We start from the raw sequence: 19,980 nt of genomic DNA on the forward strand, positions 1-19,980 counted from the left end.
GTCCTTTTGACATTTTGATAGCACTAAGTGGTGGACAACGACAGTCACATCAGAGGGGACCTGGTCTGCATTAGATCAGGGAACGCAAAGCAATCTCTGTGCAACACTCTTTTTTTGGCTGTAGACCATAGTGTGTAATCTATCCATACTATTCATCTCGCAGACCTTATATCTATCAAAATCTCACAGATTTTGACAGTAGTCTAGATTTTTATTTGGCAACAGGGCAAAATTCCATGACTTAGCTGGTGGTGAACAATATTTCAGGAATTATCAATAAAAGTAGATCCTTGAAAAACAAGTAAGTATGTGAAACAACTGGAAAAGGTATCTCTAGTTTTGTTTTAGATATTTATGAGTTCCTAGCCTTTATGGTTGCAAGGAAATGCCAGATAATGTGGCCTGGATGTCAACAAGTGTTGTAGATATTAGGCAGAAAATAAATGACTCCCTACATTTATTATTTGAAAATAAATTTTAAAAGAATTACCTTTAAATTCTGAGGGAGCTGATCCCTAATTTTTAAGACTATTCACTAGCACTATAGAATTATTTTCTTTTCTCCGCACTTTCCTACACACTGCAAGAAGATTTTCAGATTCTACTGGAGATTTTCAAGGAAACCTTCTCCTGTTCATGGGGAGAAACAATCTAATTCTAAAAGATGGCCCTTGGTTTCGGAAACCTCCCATCTCCTGATAGAAAGTAAATAAATAAATAAAAACAGGAACAACTTCCCCCCACAGAACAATCAAACAAACAATAAACCAACAATCAAAAGTACCAGTCTGAAACTTTCACCCTAACTCCTTCAGGAATTCCTCAAAGCTAAGACTAGGGACAAGGCAGGCAGAATACAAGCATTTCATATGAGGTTTATCTGTGGTTGTAACACATCTCTCTACCAACGGTGCTATGGATAAAACATCCAAAGACAGACATAGCCTCTGGGGACAGGATGCTTCTGTCTTTTCTTTAAAAATTAAACACAAACACACAGAGGATCAGATCTCTGGTTACACACATACTTGAAGGAGTTCAGTCAATAAGAACTAGTCAGGGCTAACCAGCAGCAGGCCGCTGTCCACCCACAAAGGTAGGTCCAGGCTTTCTCAGCCATCTAGACAGAATGTTAGCCAGCATCAACAGCCTGATAAAGGAAAAGATGTGGTCAGGAAACAGCTCACTATATGCTCCCAAAGAACTGAGAATGCTCTTCAAAGAAGGTAGACAGATTGCAATTTTCGTTTCCTCAGCCACAGTGCAGATAGAGCTCTAGGATCAAATCATCTGTCACAGAAGCAGGAGACAGCATAGTTTTACAGGACATAGGCACAAGCAAAACAAACAGGGGCAGCTGCTGTTTCCTGCACCAGCAGCCTCTGGCCCTATTCCTCCTATAATTAGAGCTAGATGATTTCATCAGAACTTTTTCCCTCAGAGTTCTCCTGGAGACTTTTTGAAACTTCATAATAGCACAGTGTCCAGACAGACTTTACAGGTTTTCATGTCCAGGAGCAACATGACCTTTTAGGAAAGAAATATCATCTGCCTCCAGGCAGTAATTCTGGCTATGTATTTCACAAGGATAAGCGCTTTTATGAATATTTCTTTTCCAGTGTTTATGGTAGATCCTATCTGAAGGTCAAGATGGACAGTGTGTGGGTCAAAGGAGGCTGACCATTCATTCTGCTGCCTTGCTGCATAATCCAAGAAGCTTATGTAAGAAGAACAGCAAAGACTTTAAGCTGCCAAGTAAGAAAAGAAATGAAAGCATAAAAATTAAACATACTGTTGTTGAAGGAAGATATTGTGATCATGTTGATCTGGATGGCTTCACTACAGATCAGATCTGAAATTTAATGAAGTTAGGGAAAATCATTTTCATTGATTCTGGGTTCTGGATAAGCAGCTTAAGGCAATTTGCAATCTATGTGCATATCACTTATAACAACCTAATCCAGTTGTAGTCTATGAAATACATACAACACAGCACGTACACTTTGGAATTTTATCAGTACTGAGGAGAATGATTACAACAAATGAGCTTATTTTTCTTAAAAATATATGCAAGAAAATATCATACACCGATTTGCTATATACGTATTTTTAACACTCTTTAACAGAGATTAGGCATAAAAGCAAATACATAGGAAAATCACCTCTATGTCATGAGTGGAATCTAAACTAAGTTTGCATAAAGTACCACAGAGCCACCTTGCACACATGTAAGCCCATATCAGCAACGTTTAGGTATTCATCATTTTCTGCTACTTGACTGAAGCGGCATCATACAAACTGAAGCAGGGTGAGGATGATATGAGGGTTTGGGACTGAAGTAGCGAGTGCAATTACAGCCTCACCGAACAAAATCCCCATCTGTGAGCTCTTTGAATTGCATTTCAGGCAGAAAACGCATATCAAATATTTTAGTTAAGAATCTGGTTACATTCTTAACAATAAAGAGTACTGAAGAGAATTTTCTAGGTAGATATGGTCTAATTTCCTTTCTTCCTTTCGTTTACAAAAATCTAAAGAATAGTACACACTTCAAGAAATAAAGAATGCCAGACAAGCTGAGAAAGGCAGGAAGAAGCAGCAAATAGAAGTTTGTCATAAAATTAAACAAGTTATGCTTTAGAGAGATTTTAAACTACCCAAAAGTAAATCTGTTATAAATGCCATTTTTATTTTTAACAGAATACAAAATCTTTTTCAGTTTAGCAAAAAATTGTACACAATCTCAATAGTCTCATAAGGATATCTGAAAAAAAAAACAAACAACCTGGAGAATAAGTTGCTTTGTGGTGTGCATAACTTGTAAGACCTTCAGAACTAAATAATTTTCAATTCATTTGAGATGTGACAAGCAGGAAAAAAAAGTTACGGAATTTATAGGATTATGAGAACTATTAAGATTAGCTTATTCACAGTACTTCATGGAAAAGTTGATTTGAAAAGAAAGGAAAATTGTAGTTTCTGTATATGTTACATAATGGAGAAATGCTGTTATATCAAGAAACAAAAGTCATCATTCATACCAAGTGAATTTATCTTTGTTGAAAATTAAAAATTAAAAAAAAAAGAGAGAGAGAGATTAATAATCCATCAATAAGGACACAGGACTTTAAAGTCTTCAAAGAAAAACTTCACCCTGAAATATTTTTTATAAAAGGTACAGAAACCTCACTGTACTTCCTGGCATGTATAGATTACCTGGCAAAAAAAGCAGTAAATTGAGTTCTCTATCATGTAGCTGATATTTCAATTGCTTTCTTTTTATCCCAGCAACAGTTTGGAGTATGGAGAAAGAAGAGAATTTTAAAATATCCTGTTCTACATGGCTTGCAGAGTTACTGTAAGTTAAATATTATCTGAACAAATTATCTTATCAAAAGCATGAAAAGGATTTCAAGATTTTTCTTTTTGCCTTTGTTATATTTCCATAGGGAGAAATGAGCCAATACAAGAAATGTCAAGAAGCAGGCGATTTTATGAGATTTAAAAGTAGAGTCAGGTCCAATTTTATTAAGTTCATCGAAGTAAGTTTGCTGAGTCTTCTGATGAAAGGTTGTCTTTTCAAAGATTCTTTGTTCTGAAATAATAGTGGCTTTATAATATATTGTCTTGAACATAACATATTATAGCACCTTTGTAGATTGTAGCATTATTTCCTATGTATTGAAAGTTTAATTTCTTTTTGATAGCTTGACAGTGATGCTCCATTTTTATATTATTTCCAGTGTTTCATAGGATTTGTTTCCTGCAATTGCTAAACAACAAGCAACTAGAATTTCTGCAACAGAGCATATGTTTCTCACAGCCAAAAGCTAAGGTGGCTTATGCATGATTTAAGGATTTATTATCCAATTAATGAATAAAAAACATACACAAAACACATATGGAAGCTTTACAGACAGTGGTTTGCTTCTATAGCCATTTGCCCAATCCCATCCCAATTTAGACTGTTGCAGATCTTGAGTTGCATCTGTGAGTGAATGCTCAACAGAGTTGCTGCACATGGCTGTCTGATGATCTTTAAAAGGCTTTGCTCTGTTCATTTCTCTGTAGGTTTCTTTTATTTTTCTCCTCTACTGCTCTGTGTATTTCAGGTTCATGCCAAGTTTGTTAAGGCAAATGGCAGAAGTTACTCACACACTGGAAGCTGTGCAGTAGTTTTCTTATTTCACTCATTGTTTGAGACAGCCTGACTCAAAAAAGAAGCTCATCCATCTTCTCAGAAGAAGAAAAGTTGAATCACATCCAAATTTTCTAATGTAACTGAAGGAAAGAAACAAGCAACTACAAACAAGCAAAAAAACAAACAAAAGACCTTTTTTCACTTCGGTCCATTTTAAAAAGACATTTCCTCTGCAATTTCTATAAAAATAATTAGGGATAATTCTGATAAAGATAATTACCTTTTCTTATACCAAATTTCTTCTTTGGTGCCATTTTTTTTCTACAGCAGTTTGTTGTTTTATTGTTACTGATTCCATTGAATAGAAAGCACATTTCTTTGCACGCTATAGGTCAGTAAGCAGACAGTCAATGCTAAATATGCAAACAAAAATCATGTATATGTATAAAAATAGATCTTCATCCATTTCCATTCCCTAAATCAAACTCCTCATTAAGGAAATGCTATCATATTTATCTACTTATATGCTGGACTTCTGCTGTGCAGAGATAGAGTACTAGTTTTCACTAGTAATGTATTTATTTTTATTATTTTATGAGTGCTGCTCCAAAAGTAATGTCTCCTATTTTATGATGTTGGCCCACAACTTCAGATGGAGATGCTGATGGCACAGCAGTAGAGGCTGAACCTCCCACCAACATCCCACTAAACTCTGTTGCTGTGTGACAGATGGCAGCAGAGGGGCAGTTTGGCAGAATGGATTTTGACATGGAAGTGCAGTGAGCACAGTGAAGTGATGGGTGGTGCGTTTCAGCAGTGGTGATGTGAAAGACAAGCCATGTTCTGGATGGCCATGCACAGCTCTCACTCTGTGGGAAGAACTGTCTTGATCATCTCATCCACGTGAGCTGGTGGATTGTGGCCAAGGAACTGTGTATAGAGCTGAATATTGGCTTCAGTGTTTTGGGGAAAATGGTGGCAATGCTGGAATCTTGCAAAGTTTGTGCCAGATGAGTTCCACAAAGGCTCACACAGGAACAGAAAGAACCCTGAATACACATTTTTTTCAGGACCCATTGAACAAGTATAAGAAGATGAAGATGACAATTTCCTGAATTATATCATGACTGGTGACAAGAAATTATGTCACCACTATGAGTCGAAGTCAAAAGAGCAGTCCATGGAGTGGTGACGTGAATTACCCACTGAAGAAAAAGTTCAAGACACAGACCTCAGTGGGTAAAGTGATGTACAAGGTCTTTTGGGGATAGGAAAGGGTGATTCTTCTGGATTTCCTGGATCCTGGACAAAATATCAGCTAAGAACATTACATTGTGACACTGACTAAATTGCAGAATCAGGCCAGAGAAGCAGACAGCTGTTCTCTCACAACGCAAGGCTCCATACCAGTTTGAAGACTGCAGAGCACTTTGCGAGTCCTGTCTGGAATGTCCTACCACACCCAACATATAGTCTGGATATCGTGCCTTCTGACTTCCATCTGTTTGGGACGATCAAAGACAGACTCCCTAGACAACATTTTCCAAGCAGTAGGGCTGCCATAGCAGCTGTGAATCAGCAGGTCACCTGCACTGGGGCAGAGCTTTTTCAAGCACAGCATGACAGTTTTCATTCATCGCTGGAAAAATGTACAGTTAATGGTAGCAATTATGCTGAAAAATAGCATCTTGTAGCTGAGAATTTGCTCTGTCAATTAGTGTTATTGTGTATCTTTTATCCTTTCTCGTCTTTCTCATGTGAGGAAGTTCTAAAGCCTGGATAATCCCTTGATCTTAGATTCAATGATCTATGACTTTTTTGATATAGGTATTATCTTCTGTCTATGCCTAATGGAGTAGTCTCATGTGAAAAATCTGATTTGTGCAGAAAATCTGAATTACAGGTGTGCTTTCACTCTGGTGGTTTCCTGAAAGAGTAAGATCAAGTTCTTATGAGTGAGAAAATATCAGTCTTAGAGGAATGTCTACCAACCTGGATACAGTGGTTTTGTGTTCTATGCTGTCACTTGCCACTTATTTGTATGTGTGGAAAGACAGGGAGGCATAGTGACCAGGCAGATAATATAGGGTAAAATGCGTAATTATTGCCCTGATCTGTACCCAATGCAGTAGTTCCTCTGGGATGCAGAGAGGTCACTGAGATCATCTTTGGGCTGATCTAACTAATGTCAAAAGCTATTTGATAGACTGACTGAATGTCTTTTTTAGAGAGGGGAAAGAACTGTGTGAGTGGGTTAGTTCTCCTGTAGAAGCAAGAACAAAAGCCAGGAAGCTGCAGAACAGGCAGGAAAGAGGGCAAAAGCAGCACTTGATCAGAAAACAGAAATGCAGTTGTCTTACAAACAAAATTTTTACAAAATATGCAAACGAAGGAAATCACTTTAGAAAAAGAAAGTTTAGAGATGGCAGATATTAAAGTAATGTTTGTGGTCTTACCAGAGGCAAATACTAAAGGTGAAAATAAAGATGAAAAGTGAACAATATAAAGAAAGTAAAGTCCTGGATAACAATCACAGTAGAAGAAAGAAGTACTGCAGATATGAGACTGTCAAGTTGTACATCTTGGAAAGGGCAAAGCATAGGGGTGGAGGTCAACAGAGGAAAGGAATTTCACTTGAAAGATCATAGCACAAGATCAGTTCCAAGCAGAGATTATGTTGAAAGTACATCACGGCAGTAAGATGTGAGAACTGATGGACTATGTTTGGGCAAATGGTAACAAAAGGAATAAGAAATGAGAGGCAGCTACTTGAAATGCTAGCTGATTTGATGATTCAGGCTAGCAGTGGTGAGTCCAGGAGACTAGAAATATAAATAAAGGGGTACTGAGGAGATAAAGTCAACTTACAGTAGCCATAGAGGAATACAATTAAAATGATTAAAATTCAATTTTTACAAAATGATGTTGTCTGATTGCTCTTACAGTAAACATTTTCATCTAAATCACTTATTTACAGCAACAGAAACTCACAGTATCTTATGCTTGCTTCACAGATATACAACTAAGACAGAGCTGACAGAGCAGTATGGGATTAGAGTGGATGGAGTAAAGTGGAGGATGGCTATCCTGGAAGTCTGGAACTGGCCTGAAATCCTGGATTTTTTTAGAAAAGTTAAACAGATTGTTTACTTGTTTGTTTGTTTGTTTGTTTGTTTGTTTGTTTTAGTACTGTGAAATGAATGTAACTTGGAAAGACATTGTATTATTTTAGTATTTTAAATGTATTTTAAAATATGATGTTTGTCTTCTTGTGGGATTTGAACCCTACACTAAATCTGGTTCTAGTATGCACTGGCAACTGAGTCACAGAATCTTGGAGAACCCTAGGTCAGAAGGGACTCTAGAGATCACCAGATTCAACTTTCTGCTGAAAGCAAAGCCTTGGATTAGGTCATTGAGGGCACTATCAAGCCAAACCTAAAATATTTCCACCAAGGTAGATTCAACTATTTCCCCAAGCAAAAGATTTCAGTATTTGAGTTCTTATAGTGAGTTTCTTTAGAACTTCCTCTTAGTTATCTTGTGCCCACTGCCTATTGCCCTGCATCACACATCCTTGTGAAATTGGGATAGATTCTTCTATAACAACCATTCAGTTATGGAAGCACATGAGCTTTCTCTTTCCTAGGCCAAATAAACCCAATTGCTTCAGCTTTTCTCCATGCATCAAGTTCCCCAGCACTCCAGCAATACTGATGCTCCTTTGCTAGATCATCTGCAATTTTCCAGTATCTCTCTGGAAAGTTTTATATGTTCTTTCAGAATGTGAAAATGTAAGCAAGTTGTATGTATCATGAATTAATGAAAGAAGAACACATAATTTCTTACTGAAACATTTCTATAACTCTGGTGTTTCCCCCATCTTCCTATCATCATCTGTAAAAATAGAAAGATTCCCTATGTCCTTTCTAAGTCTGTTCTTCTCCATTGCCTCAGTACACGCAGGATTCATGTCATAATAGTTCCTCTCAGTACTTGCTCACATTTTAGTCTCCCATTCTTCACAACATTTTGTCTTACATGATGTTTGGGCAAGAGGCGGCATGTGCTGACACTACCCATAACTGGTTGTACATTTGCTTCTTTATTTTCCAAAGAGTAAAAAGTGCTTTTCTTTGCAGAGGATTGTTTGCTTGAAGAGACTGAAGGAATAAGATGTATTATGCTTAGGAGGAGATTCCTTTCTGAAATGGCCCTTTATTGGATAAGCATACAATGACTGGTGATCCATGAGAGTCTGAAAGTTAAAGGTTAAAGGTGAGATGGAGAGAAAACAGGAACAGGCACATTCAAGACTGAAAGCACCGACCGCCTTCAGAGCAATTAAGAGAAATTGTCAGCAAGGGAGCAGAAGAATAATTCAAGAAACATGATGTCACAGGATATCTGTGTCTATGATACTAATGATACTTATGATTTATTACTCTTGCTGATGACCTAAATAATATACAGAAACCCTGGGGCAAAAATAAAAATCAGAAAATGGCAGATGAGATTCTGGGGGTAGACTTCTGCAAGACATTTTTATTTCATATAACTCAGTGTTCATATTTAGAGGTAAAAAGTTGTTTTCTGGATAATTTGGTAAACTTTGGAATGAAGTTTTTCTTCACAGTATTTGATTTCTTCGTTCAACAGGAACTGTTGCAGCTGAAGCTAAACACAAAATGTAATGCCAATACATTCATAGCTTTGTTTCCCAAGACAATTAAATGCATTTGTTTCGCAGTTTTGTCACAATTTGAATCCAAATATTTAATCTGGCTTTATCACAAGGTTGATAGCTCACAGAGGAAACAAGTAGTGATCTGGAACTGGATAATAAAACCAAATAACTTGGAAATATGCAACTGTGTAAATCTGGAATGAGACAAATTGATTTATGAAGAACTGAAGGATTACACAGAACTTGTTTATTCCTCCTTATTAAAGTAGGTTGGTATGGGCAGAATTACACCACTTTAATAAGCACATTAAGTCTGTGATCTTCAATGCACAGAGAGTGCGGCACAGCTTCACAGCGTTATGATCTTAAAAAGGCAGTACAAACCACTGAAAATGGAGAGCATGAGCTGTTATCAAACTCTAAAAGGGAAAATGAGCTGGAAGGCTGTAATGAAGAACCAAAGCGTAAAGATGGAATAAAATTATTAATAATAAAAAAACAAACAAACAAACAAAAAAACACACACACACAAAACAAAAACAACAACAAAACACACACACACACAAACATGATTATGGTGGCTTAGCACCCAGCAGAAAAAAGAAAGATTATACAGGATTGCAGCTATCTGCACAAAGAGCAATAACCAGAATTTTCTGAACAGTAGGAAAAAACAACAACAGAGGAAATAGAAGAAGCATGTGAGGAAACAGATTTGTGGAAAAAATAGGTAAGAAAATCTGGCTAGGCCTACTTCAACACTTTCCTAGATTTAAGCTGTGTAATTGCAACCACTGTGTTGGTCAGGTATGTGTATTTTGTTTATGAAACCTTGGAGAACTGGTGTCTACCAAAATATCTGAAGACTGCTGGTGGAGAGGGAGTGGATACACTCCAAAATAAGGAAAGATAGCTGAAGTCTTTGGGTGAGAAGCTCACAATACAGAGGAAGATACAGGGTAAAGTACATTGGAGACGCGGACCTGAGATTTAGAGCCAGGCTTCTGCATGACTGTGAATATTTGGCCATGCCCTTGGGTTGGGTCCATCTAATAATTTCAGCAAATTATGTGGTGTGACCTGTGCCCAGAAACCACCAGAGACTCTTGGTAAAAGAAGTTTTCCAGTCTAAAACTGTAGTTACATAAAGTTCTGTGAAACCAGGATGAATAAATGCACTTCTGCAAGCTTCCTGTCTGTAAAATCCTGGCTGTGCTGGGACTCTGCTGTCTTCCAAAAGGTGCATTACAATGCATGGCCATGTTGGCATGTTGAATGTGCTCATGTTGATGCTTCCTGAAAGAGGCATGTCATTTGAGATTTTAGTCTCACATGCTAGGTATTTGCATTCCATTACTTGAGACTATTAGGATTGTGCATGCATTCTATGTATTTGCAAAAATAAACAACACTCATAATGCTTTTCAGATGCATAATTAATGTGGAGCTCACTGGCTGCATAATATTTTATGTATTTTGCATCAAATCTAGAGTTCTGCTGTGGTCAGGGACAGTGGGCAGATTTGTGACTCCACCTGCAGAACTCATGGTCCATAAACCTGAGAACAAAACACCCTCATCCATATGTAATTTTAGGTTCCCATTCCTCCAGGAATATTTTCTGCCACATTCCCTCTTAAATAATGGAATGTGAGTATCGTTCAGTACCAGCTATAAATATGTGTTAGAATTTGCATAATTTTTAACTCCTTCTGTGAAATTTCAAAACAGTGCAAAGTGAAAACACTTGTGGAAAACAAAGCAAGGCTTTCTTGGATCTGATCTAACTCTCAGTTAAAAGAAAGTAGTATCACCCGGTGATACAGCAGAAGAATCTCACCTTTGTTGTGCAACCTTTACTTCACCGAGCATCAATAATACTTGACAAAATTCCCCTGAGCCCAATTCAAGCCTTGGGTCACGTGTATTAAATCATATGTAACTCTGCTAAGTTACACCATGGTAAAAATCTCAGTAAGATAAAGAAAGAAAGAAAGAAAGAAAGAAAGAAAGAAAGAAAGAAAGAAAGAAAGAAAGAAAGAAAGAAAGAAAGAAAGAAAGAAAGAAAGAAAGAAAGAAAGAAAGAAAGAAAGAAAGAAAGAAAGAAAGAAAGAAAGAAAGAAAGAAAGAAAGAAAGAAAGAAAGAAAGAAAGAAAGAAAGAAAGAAAGAAAGAAAGAAAGAAAGAAAGAAAGAAAGAAAGAAAGAAAGAAAGAAAGAAAGAAAGAAAGAAAGAAAGAAAGAAAGAAAGAAAGAAAGAAAGAAAGAAAGAAAGAAAGAAAGAAAGAAAGAAAGAAAGAAAGAAAGAAAGAAAGAAAGAAAGAAAGAAAGAAAAGTGGCAGCCCTGCTTGCAAAGCTCTGCAGCACAGGGAAATTGAGTCAGAATTTGGTCTCCTGAAAGATTTTTGTATGCTGTGTTACTTCTTATGTAACCTTAAGAAGTTTTCAGTGGGAATCATAAAACCAGTCTTCTGTTTTGTCTCACTGGAAGCTGAAACAAAATGAACTGAACAAAAGTTTTCCAAAGATGAAAAATAACTGAAAATGTTCCCAGTTAGTTTACATTTTTGCAAAAGAACATTTTGGGAGTAAAACCAGGAGGAAAATTTATCCTCTTTTGAACAATAAACCTGCTGAATTCATGGGCAACCTGAATGGAGTGCTCTGTTAAAGCACATAAAGGAGAAGGCTGATGCTAAATAAATTTATTTCCTCATCTCACCTACTGTATGAAGTCACTACAGTGAACACTATTTATTCCTAGATATTGAATTAATTTCAAAATTCATATTTTCTGCATTATGTTGGATATGTTAATGACTAGGAAATACTCTCTTGCATTGGACAGATCAAATTTAGTGTACATTAGTTCATTAGCAGAACACCAATAATGCACAAGGCATGATAATTGGTGAGACATTAGCAGTATGTGATCCGTATATGAAGCTATAGAATGGTAACAATTTCCTCAACACGGAGAGAAAAGCAGACTGATGTTTAGCTTTCAAACATTGCTTTGAATTTTTTCTCTGTTTTGAAAAATGTTTTCCCAAATGAAAATCAAGACAGAATTTTTCTGATCTGCCCTATGCTTATTCTGGGGCAAATCGAGTGAAATTCTGTCAAAGTGCAGTGATACATGAAACTGATGAAGGGAATACTGAATCAGCTCCCAAAGTGTTTCTAATTTGTCATCATAGAAAGGATGTTTGTGGAAAGCCAGCAAATTCACATCAGTGAACAAACGCCAAAAGAAAAATCAAATATTTCTAAGTATTTCTAATAAAGTATTTCTCTTCAAGGATATCTTTGAAATAATTCTGTGCAGAAAAATAATTACATTTCAGTTTTGTTTGTAAGTTTACCATGGGAATGAGAACTGGCGCAATAAATAGAATCAGCTTCTTCTTGTAGCTCCCCAGTCTCTACCTCACTTTACCAGAACTGTTTCTCTGATCTCATCCCTCAGTGCTACAGGCTAATCATCTTTTGACACAGAGAAAGCTAAGGCCTCTTTTTCAGCCTACTTGTTTTTGATTCTTTCTTGTATGTGTAGCTCAGCTAGCTGGGAAAATCCCTTGAAGTATATTTTGGAGGTAAAAACAAAGCTAAACAAGTTATTTCTGAAATGATTTCCTACCTTCTCCTGAAAAAAAGAAAAAAAAAAAAAGTTAAAAAAAAAATTACAATAAAAATTCACAGGCTAAGAGAAAGGCTGAAAGTGCACAAATTAATTATGAAAAGAGAAAGTTTCTTTGAATGAGGAAAAGCTGATCGGAATTAAGATAGGCTTTGTTCATATCTGCAAGGTACAAGGAGAGGACTTTTCAGGGGAACAGAAAAGGGGGATTTGGGAGTGTTTGGCTGCTTAACGCTACAGTGCTTCAGAGCCCATGTGAAAATTTGCTGCTAGCTATTAATCATCATTGTGCCCCTGCAAAGAAGCTGTTACAATGATGACTGTATGTCATTATATTCCCACTGTAAGTAACGAATCAGAAAGCTGGGAAACTTGGATAAGAGCGGCTGGCAAACTTTTAAGCAGTAGAATCCATTTAAATAAATTTACATCACATTTGCTACTTTCGCTGGTATGGGAATCATACTTTAAAATGAAACAATATGCGGTGTTCATGGACCCTGGTCTTTTATTCTCCTGTCTCTGAGCCTACTTTCCAGGTCAGCCTTTGCCAGCGCTGACAGCACGCTTTTCTCATAGCCTCTCCTTCTCTTAGCCTTTGGTTGCTTTCAAGTTCAATTTAGCACAATGAAGTTGTTATGCATGACAGTTTGGGGAACAGAATAGGTGGTGTCTGAGCCCGCTGCGTTGCTACAAAGTGGGCTCATTCTCTGTAGGCTGGCTCAGTTACTGAAGCCTTGCTGGTGGGACACTGCTGTGGACTTCCAGACGTTCCCATCCTGACGAAAACAATTAGCTTCAAACTGCACAGAGCTGCAGGGTCACCCTTTCTTTCAGCAAGACTGTGCCATTTAATATGCTGCAGTGGATTTCAGATTTGTGGTGATTTATCCCGTTGTATTCCTCTTTTATGGTCTTCATTTACAGAGGTGTAAAGGAGAAGAGAAAGTTTGAATCTTGCATGGTTCAAGAGTTTTATTAGAAATCTAGACCATTGTTTTATGTTTATTTTATAAGGAAATGGAGTTTAAACATGTCAGGCTTAATTCCATTAGGCTGAACTGCCAGGAGAGAGCCCTGAGGTTCCTTGAAAAGAACCTGAAAGTGTCTCTTCTGCTAACCATCAGAAAAGAGCCAAATGACAAACAAGACCAAAACATGGAAGTCACCAGCACAGCAGCCTGCTACAGGAATGCCAGAAAGAGATAGAATTGTTTATAGCTGGCAAATTGTGTGATTATTAAAAATAAGCCAAGTTTTGAGCCCATCCTAAAATACTCTGTACTGCTTGTCTATGTACAGCACAGCTCCATACATTTTGTTGTGTTTGTTGGCAACAGCAACATAGAATACCAAATGCAGTAATACAACACATTTTCTACCCCTTCAGGATATTACATTTTATACATGAACCTTGCTATTAATGCAATGATAGCTTTCCTTCTCTTTTCTTTCTAGGCAGTACAAGTATTGCTGTGACAAAGCCAATCAGTTGAAGTCTGCCTAACTATCTGCTATGAGCAGAGGCACTCAGTTTCTTGGATTCCCCAAAAGAAGATAATCAGTTCTAGTCATTATAGATCTTGCTAATTACTGAGCGAGCCTGTCAAACAGTTCTCATTCTAGACTGAAAAGTAGCTCAAAGATGGTTTTAGCATAAAAGGTTGCACTGTTAGGCTGGTAAGCTCTTCCCACCCCCTTTAGTTCTTCACTTCTCTTCTACCCCACTCCTTTTTCTCCTTTTTTTTTTTTTTTTTTTTTTTTTTTTTTTTAAATCTGCAAGAATAAAATATTATCTTCAGACCTTCTTTGCAAACTGCTTGACTTGGTGGCACACTGCTGAAAAGTAAAATGAAATTATACCAGAAAGTGTTTTCTGTCTTAGAAATGATTTGTTTATCTAAAGAACAAGGTATCATTATTAAAATACCTAGTTTAAAGCAAAACAAAAGGCATTCAATTACAATTGCCGAAGTGCTGCAGTCTGGTCTACATTCAGCCTCTGCTTTAGCAGTCTGACTTTTTAATACTGCAAATTAGCCTTCCTTCTACTGTTCATGAGTAGGATTTGGTGCAATTAGCAGGCCATAGTGAAAATGAAAACAAGTGGTAATATGCTTAAGGACAGGTATAGGTTTCTTAGTCAAGAAAGGGATAGAGAATTATGTTCACATACAACATAATTCACATCAGTGTGTCAGAATATCAGTTATCCTCAGCCGTTAGATACAGAACTTTCCCATCTTTCATTCACAAAAGTTCAAGTACGGCTATAGCTAAACATTTATTTTATTAACGAGTGGCATCTTGTGAAAAATTAGACATTATGGTGCCTACTTCTTATGTACAAAGTAGAAGAGTGCAAACAAGTTGCTTCAGTGAAGAGTCAACTTTGATTATAAAATAAGGTGATGCATAAATTAGCCTTTAAAATCATAAGAAGACCTCTGCATGATATATTTCATCTATATAGTGTCTCTGCTGTTCTTGTTCAGACATCAGTGACATAGTTCACACTGAATTTATCAGCAGCAGATTTCAAGACAGGAAAAAAAACAACTCTTAAATATAAAGATTTTTAGGAGAAAATGGAATATCAGAAGGAATGAAAATAGGGGGAAAAGAGGAAGAGTAACATGGCTGTGCAAAACTGTTACCAGCTTAATCCAAGACCAAAGACGAAATGCTATGTACCAGGAAAGCCTCACCAAGAATGCACTTGATCATGTCCATCAAAAACTGGAAGCTAAACTACGAACCTTAAAAATAAAAAGTTTAAATTTTGGAAGACTCTTTTATAGAAATTGTATTGCAAACACAAAGGCCTGTCTGCATGAGGCAATGTTTATAGCAAGAATTAATACCTTTTACTATGCAGAGACATCAGGGATAGCTGATGAGCCTGAAGCCCTCCCTGTTTTTCAACATGTCAGTGAGGTTAACAGATTTTACCTCTCCTACAAGCATATTCAAGAGCTTTGCAAAATTTTATTCTAAAGAGTGATGAGTTTCCAAAATGTTTATTAAATATTGCCACTCTTAGTAATGCCAACAGAAATTTCTGGTCAGGAAAGATCAGACTCAGAAGGCTCAAAATGTTAGGCTTTTGCTTTTGACTAGCGTGGTCTGGTAATTCAACTAGATATATATGGTGATGATAGGAAAACATCCATAAATACCCTAGGTATGTAATGCTATTCTGTTGGTATATTTGTGTACCTGTATTCATACAGAGTGGTGGACAATTTATACTGAAGATAACCTTGCCATACTGCACAATACTCTTTGTTGCCACTGTTATTTTTTCACTAATTTAACATCACTTTCTCTTTTCCTAATTTCCCTAATGAACACAGCACACGGAGTAGTTAGAACACGCTTAGCTAGGTCTAAACCTGTCTGAATATCTGGGACCAGAATCATGGTGCTGCCAAAATAATTTCCTGCATTCAGAACCCTGTGTAGAGTGGAACTGGTCTTTCTATCTCCCTAGGACTCAGCGTAGTGTTCCTTATGATTAAATTGTGTTTGTTTGTTTGTTTGTTTTCTGTTGCCTGCTTCAAAATGTGTTTGGGGGTGGTTATGAAGAATGAAATACCACTTTGGCAATATCTAAGTCTTCCTACAAGGATATATTACTCATAGAATCATAGAATCACCAAGATTGGAAAAGACCTAAAAGATAATCCAGTCCAACCTTTCACCTATCACGAATAGCTTCCACTAAACCATGTCCTTCAACACAACATCCAGTCGTTCCTTGAACACCCCCAGGGTTGGTGACTCTTCCACCTCCCTGGGCAGCCCATTCCACTACCTGACCACCCTTTCTGAACTTTTAGGATCCAGGTTGCACTGCAATCCATAAAACTAGAACTTTCCCAGAAAAGTACAGCATTCAGGTTAAAGGAAAAATTCTAGCAAAACTGAGTTGCAGAGTTCGACTGATTTGGTATGATTTGGCTTTCTTGGAAGCTGAATGAAATCTTTGGCTTCATATGTATACGATGATGCACTGGTTTAGGGAAAAGTGATAGAAATGTAGAAAATGTTCAGACTTACTTGCTTACACTGGAGTAGTGTGATGTGAACCCAAGGCATTACGCTGTAGTAAGAAACTGGTAATGAACTTTGGTATCACTGGTAATGTGATTGTGACTGAATATGGGAAATTCCACTGCCTGATATGTACAAGTTTGTAAAATGGATTTTGGTGGAAGCCATGAAGGAAGCTCATGCAGCCATGGAGGAAGGTCTTGGCAGTACATCAGGGTGAAGAAGATTCAGCGTATTCCCGAATCCCGTCTTGCACACTGAAATCATACACTCCTGCTGAGAAAGGCACTGTGCTGCCCTGATCTTTCTCATCCTCATGGTACCGTGCATGTGACCAACTATTTTGGAGGAGGAAAGACCACCAGTGGGTCTCTTTGGATTTCACTGAATAGTCATTGATAAATTGGTATCAGTTAGAAATTTTTACGATATGAAACAAAGACATTTTCACTTTCTCAAGCACGTGCACCACAAGTCTGGTGAGCTGTCTAACAGCACATTTATTGAGTTATAAAGTAGGATTAGCTAAAATTCATTTGTTTTGACTCACCATGCCAATCAATACTGCACCAATTTGTTCTCATCTTCTACATATGAACGACAGTAACTGAGGCTAGTGCTTAGATAGATGGTATAAGTGAACAGAGTTTATAATGAGTTACAAGGCATGAACAGAGTTTATAATGAGTTACAAGGCACAAGCCAATTCTGGTTAGTTCTATAAAACAGTAATTAATCCTGAATGTTACTGGGGAGCCAACCAGTCTCCCATTTGTCTTCTGACATAGAGAAAAAAAAATAACAAGGAACTCTATTACTTAAATAATTTTAGATCTTCTTGTAGGGGGGAATAAAAGATTTTTGCAACGTTTAGACATTTTTCCAAATTTCTTGCAGAATTTTCCCATTTCTTCCATGCAGTAGCAGAGCAAAAAAAAGTGTGGAAGATGAGTGATGTTATCAGAACACAATAATGAGAGCATTTAGCAAAAGAGGTAACTTCCTTTATGTGGGGAACTTTGCAGAAGTCAACAACACCTTGCTTAAGTGCGTGCAATTCTGGGATTCAGTGCTACCTCTTTTTATTATGAGTCACTGAGGTTTATGTGAATTATGTTCACTGTAGAAATACATTATCAAAAGATTTCTTATTTATATTGACACTTGCTGTACACAGTTATGGTATAAATTTTATGAACACCAGAGAGCAAAGTGCCTTTCCCAAACATGCCCACATTCATCATGCATTGATGCCTGTGTAGACAGCTTCTGTTCCTATCACAGTAACTACATCTGGGCTTACTTCTGTACACAATGACCCACCTCATTGACTACTCCTGTGTGCAAGTTCTCAAGCTGGTTGGAGGGCCCATTCTCACCATAAATTGTGTGTGAGCATTCTCCCCGTGCCGGGGATCTTTCTGAGTTGCAGTTTTCACATGAGGGACTTCACATGACACTTAAAACTGAGAAAAAAACTCATTCATTACAATGTGCCACAGAATCTTTCAGTAGGAATAAACTTGCAGAAACAGATAAATAAAATTATAATTAATTAGCAGAGCATGTAAATAGCTGAATTAACTTTTAAATACAGCAAGACTTAGGAATTCATTTTAGGCTCATACATCAGTGCAATGCCCACATCTGGGACATTTGTTTTTGTTAGCCTACACTCTTAGTAGGTCTGGTATAACACAAGTCTATGTGTCCTGTATGAAAACAGACCACCCTTCATAAAATAGTAAACCTGCTTCCTCCAAGCATAAGTGCAGTTGCCATGAAATACTTTGTTTAGGAACACTGTTGGTGTTTCTGATAGAGATGCATTCTTCCTGCTTGTATCATATTTAAAAATACAACACCATGGTGTTTTTTTTAAACTGCAGTATGTTATGATGCAGGAATAGAAATATTGTCTACCGTACAAGAAGGTATGCAGAACAACTTTTGGAATAAACCCTTCAGTTGTGTGTTGAAAACAAGTACATGGGCAATGCCTTTAAATGTGAATGTGCAGCTTAATGATGTTCAGCCTCAGCTGAACCTCAGCTACCAAAAAGCTTTCTTTGGCCCTCTTTTACCAAAGAAAGCAGCCAGGTGCATCTAGGGCACTTGTATGTAAAAACAAGAGGATCCTAATTAGACTTCAAAGTCCAGGATCAGCCTGAGCACTGAGCAGCTGCAGGAGTGGATGATGCTCATGGGGTGAAGAGCATGAAGGGCTGCACATCCCCCAGGATTGAGGCCAGGGGTGAGCAGCCTGGTATGGCTGCAAGGGCAGAAAGGAGAAATGAGAGGAGGTGCTATAGAGAGTGGGAGTGATGCAGGAAACAGCAGGCAAGGAAATAAATCCATGTGGGAGAGGCAGAGAAATGGAAGGAGTCTTCAGCTGTAGGGATGCAGAAAGTGATAGAGCAAAAGGAAAAGAACTGAAATGAAGTGAAGGAAAAGTGAGACAGGGAGTGCCTCTGAAGGTGAAGTGTGTACAAAACTGGCAAAACAAACAAAAAAACAAACAAACAAAAACAAAACAAACAAACAAACAAACAAAAATCAGCAATGAAGACCATGGGGAAAAATGTCAGGGAATGCAGAACAAGGACTCTGGGCAAATTAGTAGAAACTTAATAGAATCTGATGGGAAGCAGAGTGATAGAAAGCTGTGGGCATAGATTTGGCCCAGGTATAGCTCAGTTATTTATCAACGGTTTCTCTTATTATAAAATAACAAAACAAGAAAATACAAGTCATTGTTGGAAAACTCAAGATCTAGAAAGGATCAGTTTTGCTATCCAGATTTCTATGCCAGATATGAAGTATGGTGTGAAGTAAAGATATGAAAGCTATGGCCCTCTCTGCAAATTCCCAAACCAACCCTGATGGGGTTGACTGGTATTCCTAGCTTGTAAAAAGTGATTGATTTGCCTGAGGATTGCAATAAATATTAGGTACTTTCAAAGCAGCCCCGAGCAGGAGAAACACTATAATTCTTCAAGGGATTGCAAAACCTTTCTGCTTCGGGATCTAATGTGTATATTCATTGCTCAGCACAAGGCACCACTGGCACATCTGGAGTTCAACACCTTGTCCTGCTCTGCATTGCCATCAGCAAAACTCATTGACACCCGCTGCACCATATTTCCTGTTCTCTTTCACTCAACAAAGAGCTCACACTTGAGCACATCCTTGACTCCAAGGGCAACTCCTGTAAGGGTGTGCCACTTATGAGTTCATCAGCCAGATTAGCTACAAAATGCTCAGTATCTTGCAGGATTGCTCCAGTGATTTTATTAGGATATTTAATGTTTCTTTTGGAGTCTGGTGCTATCGCTTTCACTCATTTTAGGTGTCAGAGACTAAATAAGCTTTGGTGGAGACAATTCAAGGGAGGACTAAAGAAGTAAGTAAAAAATTGTATGTTTAAAAACATATTAAATAACTTGCTGTAACTATCT

General features: G+C 37.5%; 1 protein-coding gene and 1 long non-coding RNA gene across 2 annotated transcripts in view; one reads left to right on the forward strand and one right to left on the reverse strand.

Annotated features, from left to right (window-relative positions):
• The window catches only part of LOC140264340 (uncharacterized), a 97,183-nt gene that overhangs the window by 17,954 nt on the left and 59,249 nt on the right, over nt 1-19,980 (reverse strand). The window lies entirely within an intron of this gene.
• On the forward strand, nt 1,666-8,996 carry LOC140264342 (uncharacterized). Its single transcript, XR_011906041.1, has 3 exons — nt 1,666-1,755; nt 3,289-3,358; nt 7,156-8,996. It is a non-coding gene; the product is annotated as an uncharacterized lncRNA (long non-coding RNA).

The sequence above is a fragment of the Excalfactoria chinensis genome, chromosome Z (assembly GCF_039878825.1).
Source record: "Excalfactoria chinensis isolate bCotChi1 chromosome Z, bCotChi1.hap2, whole genome shotgun sequence".
In the NCBI taxonomy this organism is placed as follows: domain Eukaryota; kingdom Metazoa; phylum Chordata; class Aves; order Galliformes; family Phasianidae; genus Excalfactoria; species Excalfactoria chinensis.